This window comes from Accipiter gentilis, chromosome 12, assembly GCF_929443795.1.
Source record: "Accipiter gentilis chromosome 12, bAccGen1.1, whole genome shotgun sequence".
Lineage (NCBI taxonomy): Eukaryota > Metazoa > Chordata > Aves > Accipitriformes > Accipitridae > Astur > Astur gentilis.
Window position 1 is genome coordinate 1,749,063 of NC_064891.1, and position 12,282 is coordinate 1,761,344.

A 12,282-nucleotide genomic window follows, 5' to 3' on the forward strand; every position below is an offset into this window, starting at 1 on the left:
GTGCATTGTGCTACCACGATTACCCGCTGCCGACGGGAAATGCTGCATCACCCTGTGTGACTGCGGTTGCCAAAGAACCAGTGGCTTTATACTGTGTTGCCCTAGCCCAGACGTGATGTTAGAGTCCTATAAAATTGTAACTAAGCTAGGACAGGATCTCCCCACCCACTAGAGATGCCAGAAATCATTAATCACAGAGGTTGCCACTCCAGAGCTTGGCAGCACAAAAGAATCCAGCAGTGTTTCTAAGCCCCACACTGTACAGGGCAACTGAGATTTGGCCAAAGGCATCCTCCAGCTCTCCTTTGTCCTCACCTCTGCCTTGCTTAGATCCAACTTCAACTGCCTGGTCCCTACTCACAAGCTGATTTTGTCCAACCCTACGTAGTAGCAATAGTTTTGGTGAAAGATAAGCTGAGCTATTTGTCTTCTGCATGTCTGTGCTGCTGAAATATACGCTGTACTTTTTGCCACTTTCTGCATGGAGACATACAACCTCAAGTCTAACACTGAGTGCTCCAAGGTAGTACATGAAGGTGAGTAGACATCATTGAGCCCAGAGTGAGAGATTTATCATCAGTGTTGCTAAAATGATTTCCACCCTGAGTCTAGACTGAAAATAGTATTCCAGACCTGGTGCTATTAGGTAAGTTTCAAGTTGATTTCAATTCCTTATTTTTTCAGACACAATGCTTTTAATGACACAGACCTCATCTGGCCTGGGTTTCTTCATGCCTGCAAAACAGGCACATCCTAAGAAGCTTCACAGTTTAAGCAGGATCATGAATCTTGTTGCCTGGAAGCTGGGAGAGGTCACGGTCCATGGACAGCAAAAAAACATGGAAGATCTACATGAGCTGGATCAGAAATGACCTATGAAATTTCAGAGAAAGGCAGGTGCAATGAATTTGGGGCTTTTTATGTCTAACAGATAATAATTGCAAGTCCTACAACAGCTAGCATGGGGTATTTCATCATCCTCATCAACAAAGCACAGCAGTAAGCTTTCTTTACGTGGCCTTTAGTCTGGCTGCCCTGTAATCGAGGATACGACCAACCATGTTAGCTCTGACTCACATGAACTTCTCTTACCTAGGGCAGGTTGTTTGATGGGAAGATGAATGAAATGCCCCCGGACCTCCTCCTTCTGTCTGGCTCTTCACGTCAGCCGGCCAGATGTCTGAGATGTAGGTTTCGCTGGGTGCTTACAATGCGCTATTTGAGAGCGCTTTGTTCTTTTAATTTAAAACAGGAAACACGGAATGTAGAAGATCCAAAAACTTCAAAGGCAGTTTCCATTGCCAAAGGAGTTGCATTTCAACTCAAGTTCATTCTCTAGATTAAATATTCAAATCTGACAGTGTGGGAAGATGCTCACACCTTCAAAGAGGATTGACGATTTCTAAGGGATAGAGGGATTCAGATTAGTTGGCTGTAAATATCACTGTGGTAAACCAAGCAGTACAACGGTTCCTAAATGGGAGTTTTATTTTGAGCTCCTCAGTTTGAAATTAATTTCTAATAATACCACAGCTTTCCAGATACACAAACAATATAAAGCATGTTTCCTTTACCCTGATATACAGAAGATCTGAGTACTACATTCCCCTCTCTTTTCAAACTGTCATTTGCTTTTAAGTTTCCTGATATATTTCATTGCCAATTTTAAATTTTCACATTATAGTTTGGAACAAGGAAGGACTCAAAAGCTGCAGGCTAGACAGTGCTCCAAATATGTGCCTTCAGACAGTTTGCTGCTACTTGTCTGCTTTGGTGTTCCTCCTGTCAATTCTCAGTCAACAGGAGGGAATGTTTCAATTAACTACCATACACATTTTCCCAAACAAACAAGTTTTATAGAAACATGTTATGTTGTCCCCAGGGGAAAAATTTCTTAATTTTTTCTGTTGGTGTTTCTACTGCCCATTTAGCACATGTTTTAGGCATGCACTGGCTGCTGTCTTTACCATTCAAATACCCCATTTCATCCAAAACAACACAGTAACATGATGTTCTTTGTGTCCACCCTTCAGTCTCACACACGTTTTTACGTTTCAAAACCAGATAACTAATCTGTCTACCTGCTCACAGGCAGTCATTTACCAGCAGAACCAGCTCTTGAGACCTCACCATTTATCGCTGTTGGCCACATGGCAGAACAGAGAAAACCCAGGGTAGAGGAGCAATAAGACGGAGGAATCCTGTATGTGAGATAGCACTAATGTGTCCATCTGTTAGTACAACTAAATGGGATATGGCTCCACAGGTCTCCAATTTGAGTTGAAAAATTCAACATTACAGCCTATATTTTAAAAGGCTCAGGCTACATATGCAATTCTATACATACACATTCACATCTTGAAACACTTCTGGTTTTACATATTTTAAAAAAGACTTGACAACTGCATAATCTTTCTGTTTTTCTCTATTTGCTTCCCTCATTTTCTCTTTTCTTTGACATTCGCACTTCAGTTTCCTTATGTTTCACTTCCTCCTTTGTCCTGTTCCCTATGTTTTTCTTTTCATGTTTTACCATTCATGTCCCTATTTTTCCATTATTTTTTTTTTATCTTCCTCATCTTTCCCCATTTGCGGACTTCTCCTCTGCTTAAAATTGTCATAGCCACCTTCTCTCTCTTCCTTCACCCCAAGATCTGAATTGGTGAGCTAATGTCTTTTTCACACCACTCAATCAATACAAGATATACAGGAGATACGCAAGACAGATGAGAAGCAAATACAGAGCACTCAGAAAAATTCTTTTTGTCTGCTTCAGCATGAAAGATCCAATGTTTGTCTATCCACAAACGACTCAAATGGTCCAACAGCTTAGGATCAGGCCCTCTAAGTACAGACTGGTCTACCACCAATTTCACAAACTACTGAGCAACAAGCATTGCCTAATTCAATACTCATCAAGCATTCTCTCTTCTGCTTTCTGCCAAAAGACAGTATTTTCTTTAAAAATCATGTTTTCTTGCTCCTTAGGAAATCTAGTGTGTAAAGGCAAGTTTGAAAATATTCCTCATTATGAAACATGGGTGATACATCGTTTTCTAAATCTGTGCAGAATTTGGATGTTACTTTTGGTGACAAGCCTCCAGACAGATTCACCCCTGGACAGAAACTATCATCCCAACAGATGCCTGTTTCATAAAGCTCTGTATGAATAAGAATTTGAGGCTGTAAATGAACCTGTATTCCAAACTTAACAACAGCGGCTGATAGTCCTTCCGGTACTACCAACACAGCGCAGCTGGGATAGCACGGTCTGTCAGGGTATGTTAGGAATAATATATAAACCATGTCTAAAACAATCTAGTGCACATTGCTCGCTAATTCTTAATACGCAGTGACAGCGTAAGCAATAAAAGCTCTAGAGCCAGTGTATGAAATGACTGCATACGGGGTATACTACCCTGGTGCTGGTGAAATGTAACTGTTCTAGTGACACAATACATCCAATTGAAAAAAGCCAGGGACGTCCAGCACTTCTCTGAGACTTGGCTTCTGCATTGTGTTAAACCAAGAGAACTTAATTCAAAAGGATAAGCAAGTATTAAGAAGGACACAAACTGTGTCCAAAGAAACAAAGCCACAGATAAGACATCCTCGTCTTTGCAGAACAAAAGCAGTAAAACCAAACAATGCTCACACAACAACAACCACCCAAGCCAACAAAACTCAAACCCAAATCCCCGTATCATCTCCCTGTTTCATTTCAGTTTAATGATACCGTTAACAATTGCAGGTGACCTCCTCTCCCTGCAAATGCATTCCCACCCATATGCAGCCCAAGCTCTGTGCATACCATGTGCACAGGCTGTATGGCTGCATTTACCGAGTGAGAAAGATAAATAGGATTTGCCTCACAGCTTTGTTTTTATTTTTGCTCATTGTATTCAAGCATTTTGCTCTTGCTTATTGTTTTACAAACAGAACAGAACAGCAGCTACTGTACTTCCCCACAGCTTGACCAAAGCTGACAATAGGTGAGTGTTGCTGCTTGTCCTTTCCAGGCTGAAGGATCATTGGATCTGGGAAAGTAAGTTAGAATTAGACAGAGGTTCAAAGTCCAAAAAGCAGGACACATGACTAGAATTGTATCTCGAATGCCTGAGGTAAAGAAGCCTTCCCCACCAACAACCCAACTAATAACCCGTACAGCTAACAGGAGCCACCATGTAGCGTACAAAGGCAGTTAAACCTGACAGTATAAGGGAGCAGGAGCTCTTCCATAGACAAAAGGATTGCACCAGAGAAGAAAAAAAAAAAGCATGGGTCTAATATCAGCATATTCTGATTTGCTCTTGGAAAATCCACACAATACCCCCACATTATGCAATCTGATTTATCAGACAGCACAATGCAGACAAAATTGTTCTGACAGGAAGACAAGAGTTCCTTTAATCTTTGACTCTCCAAACAAATTACGCTCTCTAATTAATACCTGCATCCAGTTATTTATGCACACAGACCAGAGCATAAATTTTCTGCATCACAGAATCGCCCTCTTCCCATACACCTGGCTAGAACGAGCACATGAAGACGCACCTCCAGCCATCGACCCTTCCCTCTGGGCTGGCTGCAGCCACCACACACCCAACAGACCTCTATAAAAGGATCTCTCTCTCTCTGTGGCTGTTCTCTAAAAATTCAGAATATTGCCCATAAAGATTATTCTTCCTATCACTTTGGCTTTTGGTAAAAGCAATACAGGCGAGGCAAAAGACACTGCTTCACAGGCCTGAGAATGGAAGAATTGTTCTTTTAGCTATGTGGTAAACAGGAAGAAATTATCTCAGTCATAAAATAAATGAAGTGACAGTAATAACACCTCACACTAAACCAAAATTTACCTTGCCTACATTCTAGGACACTTCCCCTGTACCTAGGTAAGAGGTACAGAGACAAGTGACTGAAGTTCAAGTGGTATTTTTCCTTTCCAGAAGGGATGGCTATTTCAACCTGCTCTTCTTACAAAATGTAGAAAACCTTCTGGTGTAACCCTTGTGTCTCTTTCTGCCAGCTCAGGATGTGAATTTTTCACTCCTCTTGGAAAGCAACATGGGTTTTTGAGAGCCGCTCCCATTCAGAAGCCTGCTGTGGGATGCAGCACGTCTTCTGAGATCTGTGTTTGTCAGTGAGAGCATCTCTCTGCCTAAGATTCCATCTCACAATCTTCTTAGGCATTTTCCAGCATCCGCCCAATGTGCATTAAACAGTGAGCAATTGAGAGTTCAAGCAAATGATATGGAGGAATGGATAATTAGCCCCTAGGAACGCATCCAACTACAGTTATACTCCATGAAGGTTAGAGGCCCAATTCTTCCTCATTTAAATCTGATATTGAAGGAATTTATAGAGCTTTATCCAAGCTACTAATTTGCAATTTTACTGCAAACAATTCACAATCAAATGAAGTGAAAGCTAGAAGCAAAAAGTACATTAATGACTTAATTTTCCTTTTGCATTTCTCTTCGTTTTATCTTCCAGTGAAGGCCAATCTTAAAAAATTGGATAATTGGCCAGTAAATAAATACAAACTTTTTTCTTTTAATTATTACTGCATAAAAGCTGAATTGCTGGTATGAACCACGGTGTTGTCTTCTGCTGAGGACAGTCCTGTATGACCAACCTCCAGCAACAGAAATTGGGAAAACATCACTATTTCTCAGATGAAAATTCATGCTCTAAACAAAGCAGTACAGAAAGCATCAAAGTATCTGAATACAAAATTTGGTTTTCTGGGCTAACAATATGCAATTTGTAAATTACGCAGCCATCTGAACTATAAGAAGTTACTTAAAAATACAGTAACTATTCTGTCAAAGAAGAAGCATGGATGTCAAAGCAGCTTTTGTAATACTCCACTGGAGACTCATCTACACTAGGAGAGATCTAGGTGCAGGTAAATCAGTGAATTATTTTTTTCTTAGGTTTAGAGACAGTCTAAAGGCATTGGTGAAGCACCAAACCTCAGTCTAGGGGAAGGAGCTAGGACAGGTAGTTGTTTCACAGGACAGTGGTCAGTCTGACGCTTGCTGCTAAAAGAGACACTCTGCTGCCCTCTGGAACTGGCTCTAATGCTGAGCTGAACTGCCGAGACAATCTGAGAACTCACATTTTTATAAACAATTTTCTGGAGGTTTAGTGAGCTGAGCTGGCTCAAGGGGGCCAGTTAGCTGCCAACACATGGGAAGCAAGTGGCCAAGAGCAAGGCACGTCTGCCTCTCCCCACATCAGAGAGATGCTAAAACCTCAGGAGACACCGAGTCAGGCTAATATTTCAAAAGCTGTCGGGGAAAGTGGAGGTGCTGCACTCGTCCCAACTCCTTCCATTGCCACATCTCCTGTCTCACTTATTCTCATGCTCATCTGACACCCAGACCCCATTCAGATGGTTAAACCCCTCTGGCAACAGTGATCAGTCAGATCAGCTTAGGAGCTCAAAGCACATCCTCTGACTAGCTTAACCATCTCAGCACTGGATCAGACTGAACTGCTTTTCTTAAAGAAGTGATCTGAAATTTCCCCCTAACTTAAATGTCCATGGCTAGACAATTAGCACAAACTCTGAACACCAAGCTACACGCTGCCGTTATATAAAGAAAGAAACCTGAAGGAAATGTCATGGCTGGAGAGACCTTCTATGCTCAAGATACCTTAGCCTGCACATCCTCAACGCAATCTCTGCAGAGAAGAGGACTCAAGCACATATACAGCCAACTTTCAAACTCATCTCTGTACCCAGTCCTGTTCATTTGCATGATGCCACATGGGAAAGCAGGAGGCTGTTGTAGGAGCAGAAATCCCACGCACTGCTGAGAAGGTGTTCAACATCTGGGGTGGCACCCGCTGCTTTTGCCTCCAGGTGTACCTGCACCGTGTTTGCTCATTATGAGCCCAAAAGAAATGCACAGGAAGAGCCTGCAGTTACAGAACTTGATCCCAGCATGGAGGAACAAGTCTGAGCCCTGCTTAAGATGTGAAATTGCAAGACACTGAGACACATAATTGGGCAGAAAGCTGGTCCTGGCCCAACTTGGCTGAGTAAAGCAAATCAATATGCCATCAAGGAGAGTAATGCAGCAAGGTAAAAAGAAGTTTGGTTTGCAGAACACACTCTCTCTAATGGTTTGAAATTGAAATGCGTTCTTCTTCTCGCTAAGCAAACACAGCACAAAGCATTCATCTGAACCAGAAGCATATGACAGAAACCCAAGGTGCAATAAGCACTTTCCTGTAAGTGTCCTCCTAGGCTGACAAAAGAGGCAGTGAGAACTTGTACAGCTGAATCAAGCATTAGTACCCAGAAAGAAAACAGTTTCAGCCCAGGTCTTGCTGGGCTGAGAAAAAGAAGGAAGAACTGAATTCGGATAACTTGAGCAGGACATTAAACATTACATCAGTGAACAAAGAACAGACATCAGTTCCAACATCCAAATACCTGTCAAATAGGTCAAATTATTTTCAGGACTGAACCATAGAATGGTTTGGGTTGGAAGGGACCTTTAAATATCTAGTCCAACTCCCCTGTGATAGGCAGGGACATCTTTTACTAGGTCAGGTTGCTCAAAGCCCTGTCCAACCTGACCTTCAACACCTCCAATGAAGTTCATCCACAACTTCATTGGGCAACCTGTTAGTTTTGTGACACTCATAAAAAGATTTCTTCCTTATGTCCAATCTAAATCTACTCTCTTTCAGTTTGAAACCATTGCCCCTTGTCCTGTCACTACATGCCTTGATAGAAAGTCTCTCTCCATCTTTCTTATAAGCCCCCTTTGTATGTCTCACTAATGATCTCACTGGAAAATGCTATGAAAAATAGGCTAAGGAAATGCAGACTGGGAAAAAATCCTGAATGCCTAAGAGAAAAGACAAATGCCACACCAGGAATTAGGAAGGCACCAATCTCAACTACAGACAAAGAGAAGATACATCTTGAAAAACTTAAGCAAATATATCTGACAGAAATCAAGAAAACAGACATATTTCTCTATCATCTTGTCTTCCACAGGACCATTCACCCTTGTACAAAAAGAGCAAAATGAATGTAAGTTGTAAGAAGGCTAGCAGAGCTTGTACAGTTATGAAGGGCTGCATGAGGTGCATGCCCTTGAGCTAAGGCCTATGCCGTTAGCTCTCACGACAGAATACTTGGCAAAGACCAGGAGCAAAATGCAGCTGCAGTTTTAAATCAGCCTTTGCACTCTGCTACCCACCTTGGAGCTGCTTCGTGGTGGTCCAGCCTTCCAGCACAAGGCAGAGGAGCTGAAAGATGCCAACTGGGAGTTGCCCTAGGGCTCGTTACAGCAGTCACAGGCTACCACAGGTTTTCCTCAGGTGCAGAGATTACCCAGATACTCTTCTCTTCCCACCTTCCCTTCCTTGCAATCACCTTTGAATGCACAGCTGTTAACCTAAAAGCTTTCCACTACCCAATAAATGTTTCAATCATTTCTCTGTGCTAATGTGTCTTAAGAGTTTAAATTAGCTAACTTGCATTTTGGCAACAGAGCAGGGCAAAAAACGTGAGAAATGACCTGCGAAAGGTATTTGTGAAACACAAATTTGCCAATTGCTTTGGCAACAAATTACCAAATGAAAGATCAGGCTGCACAGGCAGAGGCATAAGTTGAAGATGTACATATACATACAAGGAAAGGATCATTTTAGGACTATGCGTTTGGTGCCAATCATCTTAATATGGGAAAACAATACAAGGATTCACAGGGCAGACATCCAAAGACCCCAAGAGACCTAAAATGAAGAGGACATAAAACCAGCTTACATAAAATCTACAAATATATGAAGATGTGAAGCTAGAAATTTTGTGGGTTAAAATAAAGAGAAAGATCTAAGCATAAAAGGAAGAAATTAAGAAAATCAGACCATTGGGATAAAGACACTTCATGGTAAAATTTAATAGGCAATGGAATGGTTTCCCAAAGCAAGCAGCTGAAGTTTGAAAAACCTTGGCTTTAAAAGCACATCAGAAAAAAATATCAGAATAGCAATTTAGATTCAAAACTTGAAAAACATATAAGGCTGTAAATCATTGCGAATAGAAGCATATATGCTTTTAAAGTCTTCTGCAATGAAGTATCTCACAGAGAACATGCCATGAGATAGAAATACGGGTCTAAAGCTTTTCCCACTTGGCGGCATGCAATTCTCTTTCCTTCCCCCGCCAAGCCAAGTCGATAGACTATTTCTACCATGCAGCAAAGTGGGACATGTTCTAGCGATATGCAATTACTCTTTGGAATGCGAACAGTACTTCTGACATGCTGCTGTAATCTCAACAGTGGCCTCTAATGGAAGTTGTCTGCTTATTCCCATTTCCATTGGGATGGCAGCCTATGATGCAACTCCACTGTCAGTCTGGCCTAGACTGTTCCCCTGAGACCACAGGACCATTCAGCATGTTGAAAAAGTCATTTTAAGAAACATAGAAACATAAGTACTTTATCCCTGCTTGACTCCATGCCAAGGGAGTCCCACAAAAACCTCGGGACGTTTCAGTGCTAAATATTATGTAACAGCTACTTTTCTCATTTAAAATCCTCAGGTGTTAAAAAACCAACCAACCGAACAAACAAACCCCTCCTGATAATTAGAAAATCTTCACTCTGATAGTCCAGAAACTGCCACAACATAAGATTTCTCAGTTTATTTATCTTCCTCTCCTACAAACGCAGAATTTTTGATCTTTAAGCAAACTTGGTTTCTTTTCTCCTTGTTTCTTATGTAATGGTGTAGTCAGACCTGTTCCCTGCTGAACCACTATTCTATGTCATTAAGAACAGCTCTCTGCTATTGTAAGCACCAACATCCTTTAATCCCTTCATTAATTTAAATATATTCTAAAAGGCACTTAGCTCTCTACTGGGACTCCAAAACAACCGCTCTATTAGGAGAGTCCTATACAAGCTTCACTTTCTAAGTGCAAGACAACTGTCGCACTCATTTCCTGGAAGCATCAATACTGGTAGATGTTTCTGCTGGGAGGCAAAAATACTGACCTTCTCTAGCTCAGCAGGAAGACCAAGGGCTGCAAAAAGAAGAACCCATCTCTCATGACTCATTTTTGGAAGAGTCTCACAGGTCTAGCACTATTGAAGTCTTTAAGTGCCAGTACAAAAAGCTGAACACATTTATTTTTTTAATGGAAGCCTGAAATGGTTTCTGGAAAGTAAAGAAGTGTCACTTACAGAATATAGCCCAAAGTTCTCAGCCAAAGAACTCCAAAGGCTTTAAAGAAATACCAGTATCATTATCCTCATTTTACAGATGGAAAAGTGAAAACATAAGGTAACGCCAATGTCAGGGTTATCAATTCAGCTCAGATTTCCTGGGATTGTTCGCTGAGACACAAATCCATTCTTTATCCAAATTTATTTAACATGTAATGAAATAGATTGCAGAGAAGTTGGCCTTGGTTCTGAAAACATAAAAATTCTTATAACATTGGTTTTGTCTGTACAAAACTTAAGATTATATCCACTGCTGTCCTTATTCTCTATTTAGTTTTGACTAAAGAGTGGTTAGAGAGAAAAAGTGAACTTAGCAAAATGAAGCACATTACTTAAGGCTTGCACAATATAACCATACTTCAAATTCTAGGGTGAAATTTCTGACCTAACTGAAGCTCATACTGATTTCAGTGGGGCAAGGTTTTCACCCCGTAATGTGTGGTAGAAGGTAAGAAAGATAACTTTGTAAAGGCACTTTAAAGAAGTACTACATTCAAAGGAGAGAAAAGTTAAGTCAATGAAGTATTTCATGTAAACTCAGTGAGCTCATTTCCCAAATGAGCCAGATATCTGCTGAGCTTGCCTTAAAGGGCAAAAAGCAAAGATGGCTTCACCTCCTAAATGTGGCCTGGGGCACAGTTAGGATGATTTACCTTAAGACAGTTTAAATGCTCTTGTCTTATTCTGACTGAAGATCATGTCTCCTGACAGCCAAAATACACTTAAGCACTGAGGTTAGGTCAGAACCTGGCCCCAAGACTCCAGAATAAAATAGAAAAGGCACTTCACAAACAGCTGAAAAGAACAACAGTCTTCATCTCAAAAAGCTATCAAAAAACAGCTTTGCTAAGTAAGAGGGGGTTAGTAATAGTAATTAAAGAGTATATTAATTGAAAGGTTGACATTTTCTTGCACACTGACACCTACAAACAAATAATTACAAGGAAGCATAAATAAAAAGTGTCAGCCTGATGTAAGCAATGACAACAACCTTGTAGGCAAGAAAAGTTTTCAAGAAAAGTCTTCAAGAACCTGTGGAAAACTAAGAGATATTTAAAGACTGGAAAGAGGCAGATACACAGAGTAGGAAAAGGAGAATAGAGAGTATCAGATTTCAGTGCACCCACCTGTAATTGCTGGCAAGGTTAGAGAACAACAAAGATTTAATCTACAGACATGGAGAAGATATAGCAAGGTGATCAGTAGCAGCCAACACAAATGACATCAATCCAAACTCCTATGGCATTACTAGAAAACTTACTGATGATGCCCTAACCTACTTCATGCAACACGTTCATATTCACTTTGGTTCACTATGAAAAACAGAAAGCAGGCACATTCCTAGTTGAAAAACTGTATTCAAAGGATAGCTATCACTAGCTTGTTGTCTTACTGGGACTCATAGTGTACTGTCATTTCATCAATGCCTTGGATGATGTAATACACTTGCTGCGTTTGCAGACCACGTAAAGTTGCAAAGGGCAAAACCTGCTAGAGAACAGGATTAGAGTCCCAAACAATCCTAAGAAAATGGAAAAGTGGTCTGAAATGAATAGAATGTGCCTCAGTAAAGACAAACGCTAAGTATTATACTTCACATCTTGTCAGCAAGCTGAAGGTCACAACAATCAACTGCACAAATACTGGATGCAAAATGACTGGCTAGGAGACAGAAGAGGACCTGCGGGGTTAAAATGGCTCAGAAATCAAACATCTATCATCAACACTGTCACACTGCTGGGAGAAGAAAATAAACCCCCCAAACATTACAACACTAAGAGCTAACAGAGCCTCCTCCAAAGTAGTTTGTTCAGTTTAGGACTCTACACTTCAAAAAATCCACTGACTGTACACCATTTAGCATTTAGGGACAAGAAGACAAGGATGAGCAATGTCTGGATAGAAGGCCCTTTGCGCAAACACTGAAAGAATAAGAGGTGCTCCATCTGAGGAAGAGAGAGAAGTCAGCTAACATGTATGAAGTGCTGTTGCAAAGAGGAAGAAGTAAAATGTCCTCTGT